The sequence below is a fragment of the Bubalus bubalis genome, chromosome 19, assembly GCF_019923935.1.
Source record: "Bubalus bubalis isolate 160015118507 breed Murrah chromosome 19, NDDB_SH_1, whole genome shotgun sequence".
Taxonomy (NCBI): Eukaryota; Metazoa; Chordata; class Mammalia; order Artiodactyla; family Bovidae; genus Bubalus; species Bubalus bubalis.
In genome coordinates, this window is record NC_059175.1 from 48,531,977 (window position 1) to 48,544,588 (window position 12,612).

Consider the following 12,612-nt stretch of genomic DNA (forward strand, 5'->3'; position numbering starts at 1 on the left):
CACTTCTGTATAAACTTCAGATTTGCTAAGAGACTACATCTTAATTGTTTTCACCACACACACACACAAAAGATAATTAAGTGACATGATAGAGGTGTTAACTAAGGCAATGGTGGTAATCATATTGCAATGCATAAATGTATCAAGTCAACAAGTTGGACACCTTAAACTTACACAATGTTATATGCTAATTATAGCTCAATTAAACAAATAATAATAGTGAGTGGCTGAAATAACTCAACTGGGAGAGTGTTAGACTTAAGATCTAAAGGCCCCTGGTTCAATTCCATGTTTCAGTGACTATTTCTGATCCTTTGGGCTTCCCCAGTGGCTCAGATGGTAAAGAATCTGCCTGTAGTATAGGAAACTCAGGTTTAGTCCCTGGGTCAGGAAGATCCCTGGGAAGGGAATGGCTACCCACTCCAGTATTCTTGCCTGGAGAATTCCATGGACAGAGGAGCCAGGCAGGCTACAGTCCATAGGGTCACAAAGAGTTGGACAACACTGAGCAATTAGCATTTTCAAACAAATAATAAAGACTGAGGACACCAAAATTGGCATGGGTGTGGAGCAACCAGAATTCTCAGACATTGTTGATGAGAGTGTAAAAGTATATAAACCCTGTTAAAATTTCTGAATTATTGATAAAAGTAAGCATATTCTTATCATTTGATCTATCAACTATAATTCTAGCTATTAGCCACATTAAAAAGTTATATTAGCTTTGTTTATAATATCCCAGATGATCAGACATGCATTATTTTTTATTCCTTAAGCTTTGAAAATTCCTTCAGTTCAGTTCAGTTCAGTCACTCAGTCGTGTCTGACTCTTTGTGACCCCATGAACCACAGCACGCCAGGCCTCCCTGTCCATCACCAACTCCCAGAGTTCACTCAAACTCATGTCCATCGAGTCGGTGATGCCATCCAGCCATCTCGTCCTCTGTTGTCTGCTTCTCCTCCTGCCTCACCATATGTTTAGTGTTTTATCCAAAATTATTCAGATTAAAAAGTGTAAGTTCAGTAATTCTCAAAAAATATTTTTCTCCTTAAAATTATGTCTCAAGGAATCCTGCTTAATGGCAGTTTATATGTAACAATATAGAGAGATGAAAAATGAGAATCAGAAAGGAAGGAAGGGAGGAAGGAGGGAAGAGAGGAAGGAAAAAATAAAGGAGGAGAGGTGATAGAGGAAGGAGGGAAGAAAGGAAGGAATGCAAAGGGAGGAAGGTCAGAATGTAATTAAATAGATTTAATAAAGGTAAACTTTTAAGTAAAATCACAGAAATAAAAAATATAGTTATTACTCACTGTAGGAGGTTATGTTTCACGAACATAATTGTCTTCAGCAATTTGGCCCATGGTAAAAGGCATATGGGCAGTCTTTGTATAGTAGATATATTTAATTCTTGATCCTAGAAAAAAAAATATATTAAGAAATGCTCAGAGGTCTTCCACATGGAGAACTTCCACAATTATAGCATACCTAAACTCTTTAGAATATTGAATTTTAACCTTTGTTGATTTTAATAGGAAAATCTCTCCATAATTCTCATATTTGTGCTTTTTTCAATCTATCTTGAATGCTAAAAAACAGATTTCTGTTATTTATGCTAGGTTACTTAATCCCTCTTCCATTAAATATCAGTGAAAAATCCAACCTGTTTTTTTCTTTTAAAGAAACATGATAATAAAAATAATTTTTCTAATGTTAAATGTACACAGTTATCTGAAACTTTGAATGTTTCAAGAATTTTCCCTATGTAAAAAAAAATGCATATTCTCATAACTATTTACTAAACAGCTGTCTTGTCCCAGATTCAATTCTAGATATTGTGAATACAGTGCTAACAATAAAGATAATATCCATATTTTATGGGGTTTTATTTTGGTTGGGAAGCTAATCAGTCTAACAGACAAACACACAAAGTATTTTTGACTGTAAAAAGTGTGAAGAAAGTAAAATGATATGATACATAGTGCTTTGGAGTACTACTTTAGATTTATTTGGTGTTCATTCTGTAACTATCTAAAATATTGACATTCTTATTGATACCGACCATATGAATATCCAGGAGAGTACATTTTAGGCAGGTTGAAGTGTGAAGGCTCTAAAGTGTATATGAACTTGGTATAACTTTAGAAACACCTGAAAGCCAGGATGGTGGAAGTGGATGTAGTGAAGGAAAGAGTGGGATATGGTAAAGTTGGAGAGATAGGCAAGTTCATGGTGAGACTAAAAGGCCATGGTGAAGAATTTGTAAATTTGTAATTTTTTCATAAGGCAATGGCAACCCAGTCCAGTACTCTTGCCTGGAAAATCCCATGGGCGGAGGAGTCTGGTAGGCTGCAGTCCATGGGATCACAAAGTGTTGGACACGACTGAGCGACTTCACTTTCACTTTTCACTTTCATCCACTGGAGAAGGAAATGGCAACCCACTCCAGTGTTCTTGCGTGGAGAATCCCACGGACGGGGGAGCCTGGTGGGCTGCCGTCTATGGGGTTGCACAGAGTCGGACACGACTGAAGCGACTTAGCAACAGTAGCAGCAGCAGCATAGTAAAAGCCTATACTTTATGGAAACTCTTGGGATTGTCTGGTGTCTCAGACAGTAAACACTCTGCCTGCAATCCAGGAGACCTGGGCTCAATTCCTGGGTTTGAAAGATGCCCTGGAGGAGGAAATGGCAACCCACTCCAGTATTCTTGCCTGGAGAATTCCATGGACAGAAGAACCTGGTGGGCTACAGTTGTGTGGTCACAAAAGAGTCAGACACTACTGAGTGACTAACACAACACATAGTAAAAACCACTGACAGATATTCATTTTCTAAATATTATTTTACACTGTGTTTATTAATGTGTAGATAAACATGGAAGTCAGAGTATAAAGAACAATAAGTGACATGTATTGTAATCTAGATAAGAAACAATAAGATCTTGGAAAAGGATTTTTACAAGAAAGAGAGAGGTAGCTGGATTTTGGCTTTAAGTTCTGAATAAAATCCAAGACTCAGTTTGGATCCTGCTTATGTAATTTATCGACATCTAAGTTGAGCTATCGAAAATGAAGTCATATATATATATATGAGCCAGAATCTCTAGGGAAACACAAAATTAACTCTAGAAGAGTTAGACAATAACAATAGAAATGTGGGTTAGAATTTTATTATGGCAGCCAAAAACAAAATAAGCACCCAAAATTAATTCATGTATAAGTTTTATAAATGGGGATATTAACACTTAGAAAAATCTATTACAACCTATTCTAGTCATTTATCAGACAAGACATACCTTTTAAAAATGATCAAAGCTGTGGAGAGTTAAAAATTAAATGAGAAATACTAGAAGAAACTGAGGACACTTAGCTTAAATGAATAGTATCACAGTGGTCATAATATTTGCTTTTAATATTTTGCTATGTCTTGAGCAAAATTTGAGGGTAGATTTATGGGAGATACATACTAAATACAATATACACTACCATAAATATTAATATAAATAATTACATTAATCTGAAGTGTTGAGTACGTCTTGCACTAATTATTTATCTATCAACCCTCTCCTTCCTATCATAGATTATTGAGTCACTGATACTATTTTAAAGACTGTTAAATGGAGTATTATTCAGCCATTAAAAAGAATACATTTGAATCAGTTCTAATGAGGTGGATGAAACTGGAGCCTATTATACACAGTGAAGTAAGCCAGAAAGAAAAACACCAATACAGTATACTAACGCATATATATGGAATTTAGAAAGATGGTAACAATAACCCTGTGTACGAGACAGCAAAAGAGACACTGATGTATAGAACAGTCTTATGGACTCTGTGGGAGAGGGAGAGGGTGGGAAGATTTGGGAGAATGGCATTGAAACATGTAAAATATCATGTATGAAATGAGTTGCCAGTCCAGGTTCGATGCACGATACTGGATGCTTGGGGCTGGTGCACTGGGACGACCCAGAGGGATGGAATGGGGAGGGAGGAGGGAAGAGGGTTCAGGATGGGGAACACATGTATACCTGTGGCGGATTCATTTTGATATTTGGCAAATCTAATACAGTTATGTAAAGTTTAAAAATAAAATAAAATTTAAAAAAAAAATAAATAAATAAAGACTGTTAAAGAATTTTTCGTCTACTTCAAAAAATGATACAGACTATATATAGGTTTATCAAATAGGTTATCATTCAAATTGGAACCTATTTGAGTATAAAGGAAGCTTTACTAATATTTGGGCTTCCCAGCTGGCTCAGATGGTAAAGAACCTGCCTGCAATGCAGAGACCTTGCTTTGATCTCTGGGTGGGGAAGATCCCCAGAGAAGGTCATGGCAACCCACTCCAGTATTCTTGCCTGGAGAATCCCAGGGACAGAGGGGTCTGATGGGCTACAGCCCATGGGGTCGAAAAGAGTTGGACACAACTGAACAACTAACACTTTCACTTTTACTTTACTAATATTTAAGATGGAAAAACAGTCATAGTATAGAAAATAGATCAGAATACATGGTTAGTCTCCTTGTAAATGATATTGCTTTTTTAATCCTCTTAACTCTTTAATCCTCTTCACCTCCAACCCTCTATGCCAACCATATTTTTGACATTCACCTGGACAATATTACTACTCCTAACTAATCCACTCTAGCCCCTTTAAACTGTAAAAAGCCAGATCTGAATGTAATCTTTTAGTCTTTCTATTTTAAAATCCAATGCCAGAGATAATAACTTTTACCTTGACTTTAGCAGCTCCCCACTTAGTATGAAGAGACCTAATATTTATTCTCCTGAACCATTTCTATTCTGCTACACTTGCTCAGTACAGTTCCAACTCAGCTTCCTTCCAGACATACAGGTATCTGTACCATCCTGAGTGATAACCATGTAACTTTAACACTTAAAGATAAAAAGTGTAGAAATCCTTAAGTCTCTCTATGCTAAGCAGAAATCCTTTGATATGTTGTGTTATCCTTCTCTTTCATTTGTCTGCTCACAACTGTTGTAAAACCACCATTAATAACATTGGGCTAAGCTGGAGTAAATTTTTTTAAGGACTGACTTTGAAAATATAAAAATATCTTTATTTCATTGTATATTCCTGGAAGAATACAAATTTTCTTCATTTTGAGGGTAAGCTCTTTACTTTGAGCCCTTGTTTTTGGTTTTTTGGACATTTCCAAATATTATGCTGAAGCATGATTTCATCAGTAGTTTCCCTTACCCTATAATTAAGATCACATTTCACTTTTTATTATAAATAAAAGGAAAATAAATATCTTACTCAGATTCTCACATATTGTTTCTCTTCCAGGCAAGTTTTTCTTTTTTCTTTTTTTTTTTTTTATAATTATAACGTATCTTGATCTCCTCATTTCTTTCACAATCTACTAGCCAACATCTGCCTCAGTGAAGTCAAGGAAGGTCCTGGCTAGGTTCCCAAATTGTATATTGCTTACTTCATTCAATATATACTTAATGAAGAACCAATATATTCCAAGCACTGTTGAATTGCTCAGATTAAATCAATGTTGGAAAGCAGAAAAGAAGCACACAAGTTTGTATTCTACTGGGCTAAAGATACTTAAAAAATCAATGAACATACTCAGTAGACAATGTTATATGTGAGGAGTTTGTGAGTGATAGTGTATGTATGTGTGTGTTTAAAGATTAAAATGTGAAAAAAGAAGACTATGGTAAAGGGGATCAGAACTGGCCTGGAAGGTGAATCATCTTTTTTTTTTTTTCTTTTCCAGACTGACCTGAGTCCCTACAGCACTTCCTACTAAAAGTGGAACATGTCACATTGTATCGTAATTGTTGGCTTACTTATATTCCAATTTTTTTGTTTTTATTTATTTTTTTATTTTTTAATTGAGTGGTTGCAACTGACTTTTTTGAAAAAATTATACTGAAAAAAAGGAATGAAAATAGCTACATGAATCTGCAAAGGGACCATGCATAGTAAGTTCAAGGAATGTCAAAAAAGTCAGTGTGGCTAGAGCAAGGGTGAGCTTATTAATTTTTAAGATGGTGGCTTTTAGAAGTATCATCCAGGATTCTATATTGAGACTAGATTTCAGAGGTCAAAGACATGTATATGGAGGCAGATAGGAAACTATTATAATAATCCAGGAGGAAGCTAAAAGACTTTGACCAATATGGTAGCATATGGGGTGATTAGAAATACTGCTAGATGGTAGAAGTGATCATATTCTGAATATTTCAAGGTAGTTCCAACAATACTGGACTTTGGATCTAAAAAAGAAGGGATAATCCTAGCTTTCTGGCCCAACAACTGAATCAAATGGATCTCAATTACAATTTTCAAAAGACATGAATAGCAGCAGTCATTAAGAAGACAGCAAAGCCAAGAGGAAAAAGCATTCAAAGAGACTTTTTTTTCTCTTTTTAATTTTTAAATTATGAAATTATGATAATTGATTTACAGGAGACTTGGAAAATACAGAACAAAGTTACATATAGTTCTACTATGTATTGCAATTATTTTTTAAGTAGATAAATTAAGATTTTTAGTCAGAGTTTCAATATCAAACTCTCAAAAAATAATTAAATATACACAAAATTATGAGGATATAGTAAACCTGAAAAACACCATGAACAAATTGAACATAATTAAGATTTATACAATTTTCATACAACAGTAGGATACACGTTCTATTCAAATTCCCATAGACTATAAACTAGGAGACACTGGAATATATCCAGGGACATAAAACAAGGTTCAAAAATTTCATGGTCCAGTGGTATTGAAATCATGCAGAGTCTGGTCTCTCATTACAGACAGTGGAATTATGTTAGAAATCAATATCAAAGGATATTGAAAATATCCCACATATTTTCAAGTGCAATGTGACATTTATCAAGAGAGATCTCAATGAGACAAATCTTGAGAAGCCTCTCAGCCCTTTACCACATGAAATGTGGTCCTCAGACAACAGCAGAGGCAGCATCTAAGAGCTTGTTTGAAATGCAAAAATCTCAGTCCCAAATCCAACCTACTAAATCAGAATCCCCACTTTCACAAGATGTTTGGGGAGCTTAAAAAAATATGTTATACCAGAATATAACAAGGAAGCACAAAGTTGACAAAAGTGGAAAATTATTTTTAATAATTCCCTGGAAAACAGTAGAAACATTTCAGGGTGAAAGTTTATTTTTAATGTGGAGGAAATTTATTGAAATATTGCTGTTAATTTTTTTTAATACAGGAAAATTGATGTTATAACCTCTCCATAAAGTTAAAATATCTACTTTAACCAAAACTTTTTTCTTTTTCAATCTTAAAATGCTCATCTCAAGGCTATTTCTTTCTTCAACAGTTTTCTGAACTATTATCAGGCTCCTCTATCTTAGTCTCTCTAGAATACTTTCTTTTCCTATCTTTGTTATTCATCTTTCTTATCATTGCATTAGATGCCACCAGGTGTTATGGCTATTAGATAATTTGTGCAAATCCTAAACTGTTAGATCCTTAAAGACAGAAATGGGAGTCTTCTTTGAAAGTACTTTAATTCTATGACCAAAAATAAAACATCTGAATATGATTTCATGTTTATTCCAAGATATCTTATTCTTTCTTATACATACTGCCACAAAACTACAGGAAGAAGATTCCATCAGCTCAGATGGGTCAAATATCTTGTACAAACTCACTCAGCTTGTGAGTTACATTCATAGGATTCTATGTCCTGAAGCTAGAGGCTATGATTGTATTATTTTACAAAATTGTTTTGACAAAGGGTCTAGAATTCCCCACATCCTTCTTTTATATCTGTAACTTTTCTTTCACTCTGTGTAGCAAATTTTGGAAACCGATGCCAGTTCTCTCATAATTTCTTTTCATACTTAAAGCATGAGATAGTAATTTATATTAAACCTATAATTCACATGACAGTGATGTTAATTATTAAATAAAATAATACATCTAAAATTCATGTGCTAATGAATCCATCTTAGCCTTACTCTTATTTCTCAATTCTATGCTTTCTGTAGAGCATATCATATTTTTCCCCACAGAGTAAGTGTTCAGTAAATTTTGAAAGTGATTTCCATATAATAAAACCCAAACTACCATTATTTCACTTCCTTTTAGGACAGATTTTTTTTGATCTATAGATTTTTTCGTAGTGTCTCCTTGACTCATGATTAACTTTCCTTGACATTACCAAACTTTATCATGTTTTATGGTCTCCTAGCAAGGAGGCTCCAAAGAAACCAGGCAGCAAATTGTGCCCACTTCAGTTTTACACTTGCCACAGAGAATTGACCTTTTTCATTTTCATTAATAGGAAAAAAATGTTCTAAATTGCTTTAAAAAAGAAACAAAGAATTCTTAAAGCAGATTTCCAGCACTTATAGTCGATGAAAAGAGTTTTAACAACAAAGAAGAGTGACTTTTCTCTGCGAAGCCCCAAGTAATTGTTTTGTCAGTATGAGAACCAAAGGCATTTGGTTTATACATTTGGTTTATACATGTGGTATGACTGTCTTAATCTTTTAGTTCATCAAATTCCAAGGAGTGAGCAAAAGACAAAGATTGTAGCTTTAGCTGCCAAAGAGAGTGTGAATCATTTCTCACAAGATTTTTAAATATCTTTTTTTTAGCTTAGAGGCATAAAGCAACCGACCTGAATGAAAACAGATTTAGGCTGTAACAAGAAGACAGAATTTAACCAGCATATGCTAAAGTGCCTTACTGAAACAGAACAAAAGTTTTATGCATAAATGCTACCTCAGAAAAAAAAGCATGCATAAAATTATTCAGACTGTGTTTGCTGGACCTTTTTATATCCAGAAAGGTTATAAGAACTTTTCTAGGATAAAGAAATTACAAAAAAAAAAAAAGAAAAAGAAAAAGAAAACTGTCATGAGGAAGGATTTTTGATACTTATTGACTGATACAACTTTTTAGTAAAATCAACTTCCTAGCTCTAATATAAAACTTATAGCTAAGTTGATTATGTATTGCTCTATATTTCCACTGGATTGACAGTCTTTTACTGAAGTAATGTATAGTATTTAAATATTTTTGTTGTTGTTCAGTTCCTAAGTCATGTCTAACTCTTGTGCCCCCATGGACTCTAGCCCTCCAGGCTCCTCTGTCCGTGGGATTTCCCAGACAAGAATACTGGAGTGGGTTGCCACTTCCTCCTGCAGAGGATCTTCCCAACCCAGGGATCGAACCCACATCTCCATGTCTCCTTCATTGCAGGTGAATTCTTTAACACTGACCCATCAGGGAAGCCATACTAATGTTTAGTGATAACATGGAAACTTACAATACCGTGTGCAATAGACAACCAATGGAAATTTGCTGAATGACTCAGGGAACTCAAACAGGGCCTCTGTAACAATCTAGAGGGATGGAATGGGGAGGGAGATGGGAGAGAGGTTCAAGAGAGAGGGGACATATGTATACCTATGACTGATTCTTCTTGTTGTTTGACAGAAAACAGCAAAATTGTGTAAAGCAATTACCCTTCATTTTAAAAATAAATTAGTTAAACCATCAGCCAGACTTATCAAGAAACAAAAGGAGAAAATCAAATCAACAAAATTAGAAATGAAAATGGAGAGACAACAACAGACAACACAGAAATACAAAGGATCATAAGAGACTACTATCAGCAACTATATGCCAATAAATGGACAACTTGGAAGAACTGGACAAATTCTTAGAAAAAGTACAACTTTTCAAAACTGAACCAGGAAGAAATAGAAAATCTTAACAGACCCATCACAAGCACAGAAATTGAAACTGTAATCAGAAATCTTCCAGCAAACAAAAGCCCAGGACCAGACAGCTTCACAGCAGAATTCTACCAAAAATTTAGAAGAGCTAACACTTATCCTATTCAAATTCTTCCAGAAAATTGCAGAGGAAGGTAAACTTCCAAACCCATTCTATGAGGCCACCATCACCCTAATACCAAAACCTGACAAAAATGCCACAAAAAAGAAAACTACAGGCCAATATCACTGATGAACATACATGCAAAAATCCTTAACAAAATTCTAGCAAACAGAATCCAACAACGTGTAAAAAGATCATACATCATGATCAAGTGGGCTTTATCCCAGGGATGCAAGGATTCTTCAATATCTGCAAATCAATCAATGTAATACACCACATTAACAAATTGAAAAATAAAAACCATATGATTATCTCAATAGATGCAGAGAAAGCCTTTGACAAAATTCAACATCCATTTATGATAAAAACTCTCCAGAAAGCAGGAATAGAAGGAGCATACCTCAACATAATAAAAGCTATATATGACAAACCCACAGCAACCATTATCCTCAATGGTGAAAAATTAAAAGCATTTCCCCTAAAGTCAGGGACAAGACTAGGTTGCCCACTCTCACGACTACTATTCAACATAGTTTTGGAAGTTTTGGCCACATCAATCAGAGCAGAAAAAGAAATAAAAGGAATCCAAATTGGAAAAGAAAAGTAAAACTCTCACTGTTTGCATGTGACATGATCCTCTACATAGAAAACCCTAAAGATGCCACCAGAAAATTACTAGAGCTAATCAATGAATATAGTAAAGTTGCAGGATATAAAATCAACACTCAGAAATCCCTTGCATCCCTATGCACTAACAATGAGAAAACAGAAAAAGAAATTAGGGAAACAATTCCATTCACCATTGCAACAAAAAGAGTAAGATACTTAGGAATATATCTACCTAAAGAAACAAAAGACCTGCATATAGAAAACTGTAAAACACTGGTGACAGAAACCCAAGAGGACACAAATACATGGAGAAATATATTGTGTTCATGGATTGGAAGAATCAATATAGTGAAAATGAGTATACTACCCAAAGCAATCTATAATTTTAATGCAATCCCTATCAAGGTACTAATGGTATTTTTCACAGAGCTAGAACAAATAATTCACAGTTTGTATGGAAATACAAAAAACCTCGAATAGCCAAAGCAATCTTGAGAAAGAAGAATGGAACTGGGGGAATCAACCTGCCTGACTTTAGGCTCTACTACAAAGCCACAGTCATCAAGACAGTATGGTACTGGCACAAAGACAGAAGTATATATCAATGGAACAAAATTGAAAGCCCAGAGATAAATCCACACACCTATGGACACCTTATCTTTGACAAAGGAGGCAAGAATATGCAATGGAGAAAAGACAATCTCTTTAACAAGTAGTGCTGGGAAAACTGGTCAACCACTTATAAAAGAATGAAACTAGAACACTTTCTAACACCATACATGAAAATAAACTCAAAATATATTAAAGATCTAAATGTAAGACCAGAAACTATAAAACTCCTAGAGGAAAACATAGGCAAAACACTCTCCGACATAAATCACAGCAGGATCTTCTATGACCTACCTCCCAGAATATTGGAAACAAAAGCAAAAGTGAACAAATGGGACCTAATTAAAATTAAAAGCTTCTGCACAACAAAGGAAACTATAAGCAAGCTTAAAAGAGAGACTTCAGAATGGGAGAAAATAATAGCAAACGAGCAACTGACAAAGAATTAATCTCAAATATATACAAGCAACTCCTGCAGCTCAATTACAGAAAAATAAATGACCCAATCAAAAAGTTGGCCAAAGAACTAAACAGACATTTCTCCAAAGAAGACATACAGATGGCTCACAAACACATGAAAAGATGCTCATCATTCATTATCAGAGAAATGCAAATCAAAACCACAATGAGGTACCATTTCACACCAGTCAGAATGGCTGCTATCCAAAAGTCTACAAGCAATAAGTGCTGGAGAGGGTGTGGAGAAAAGGGAACCCTCTTACACTGTTGGTGAGAATGCAAACTAGTACAGCCACTATGGAGAACAGTATGAAGATTCCTTAAAAACTGGAAATAGAACTGCCATATGATCCAGCAATCCCACTGCTGGGCATACACACTGAGGAAACCAGAAGGGAAAGAGACACGTGTACCCTCAGTGTTCATCTCAGCACTGTTTATAATAGCCAGGACATGGAAGCAACCTAGATGTCCATCAGCAGATGAATAGATAAGAAATCTGTTGTACATATGCACAATGGAATGTTACTCAGTCATTAAAAACAATACATTTGAATCAGTTCTACTGAGGTGGATGAAACTGGAGCCTATTATACGGAGTAAAGTAAGCCAGAAAGAAAAACACAAATATAGTATACTAACAGATATATATGGAATTTAGAAAGATGGTAATGATAATGCTGTATGTGAGGCAGCAAAAGTGACACAGATGTATAAAACAGTCTTTTGGACTCTGTGGGAGAGGGCGAGGGTGGAATGATTTGGGAGAATGGCATTGAAACATGTATATTATCATATGTGAAATGGATCTCCAGTCCAGGTTTGATGCATGATACAGGATGCTCAGGGCTGGTGCACTGGGATGACCCAGAGGGATGGGATGGGGAGGGAGGTGGGAGAGGGGTTCAGCATGGGGAACACATGTACACCTCTGGTGGATTCATGTCAATGTATGGCAAAACCAATACAACATTGTAAAGTAATTAGCCTCCAATTAAAATAAATGTATATTTTAAAAATAATGAATTAATTAAAATTAAAAAGTATAATTCTACAG

The 12,612-nt window shown here is 35.1% G+C and overlaps 1 non-coding gene across 1 annotated transcript; it reads left to right on the plus strand.

The window, feature by feature from the left end:
* The first annotated feature begins 226 nt into the window (after nucleotides 1-226).
* Nucleotides 227-299, plus strand: TRNAL-UAA. The gene has a single exon. It is a non-coding gene; the product is annotated as a tRNA-Leu (tRNA).
* Nucleotides 300-12,612: the final 12,313 nt, after the last annotated feature.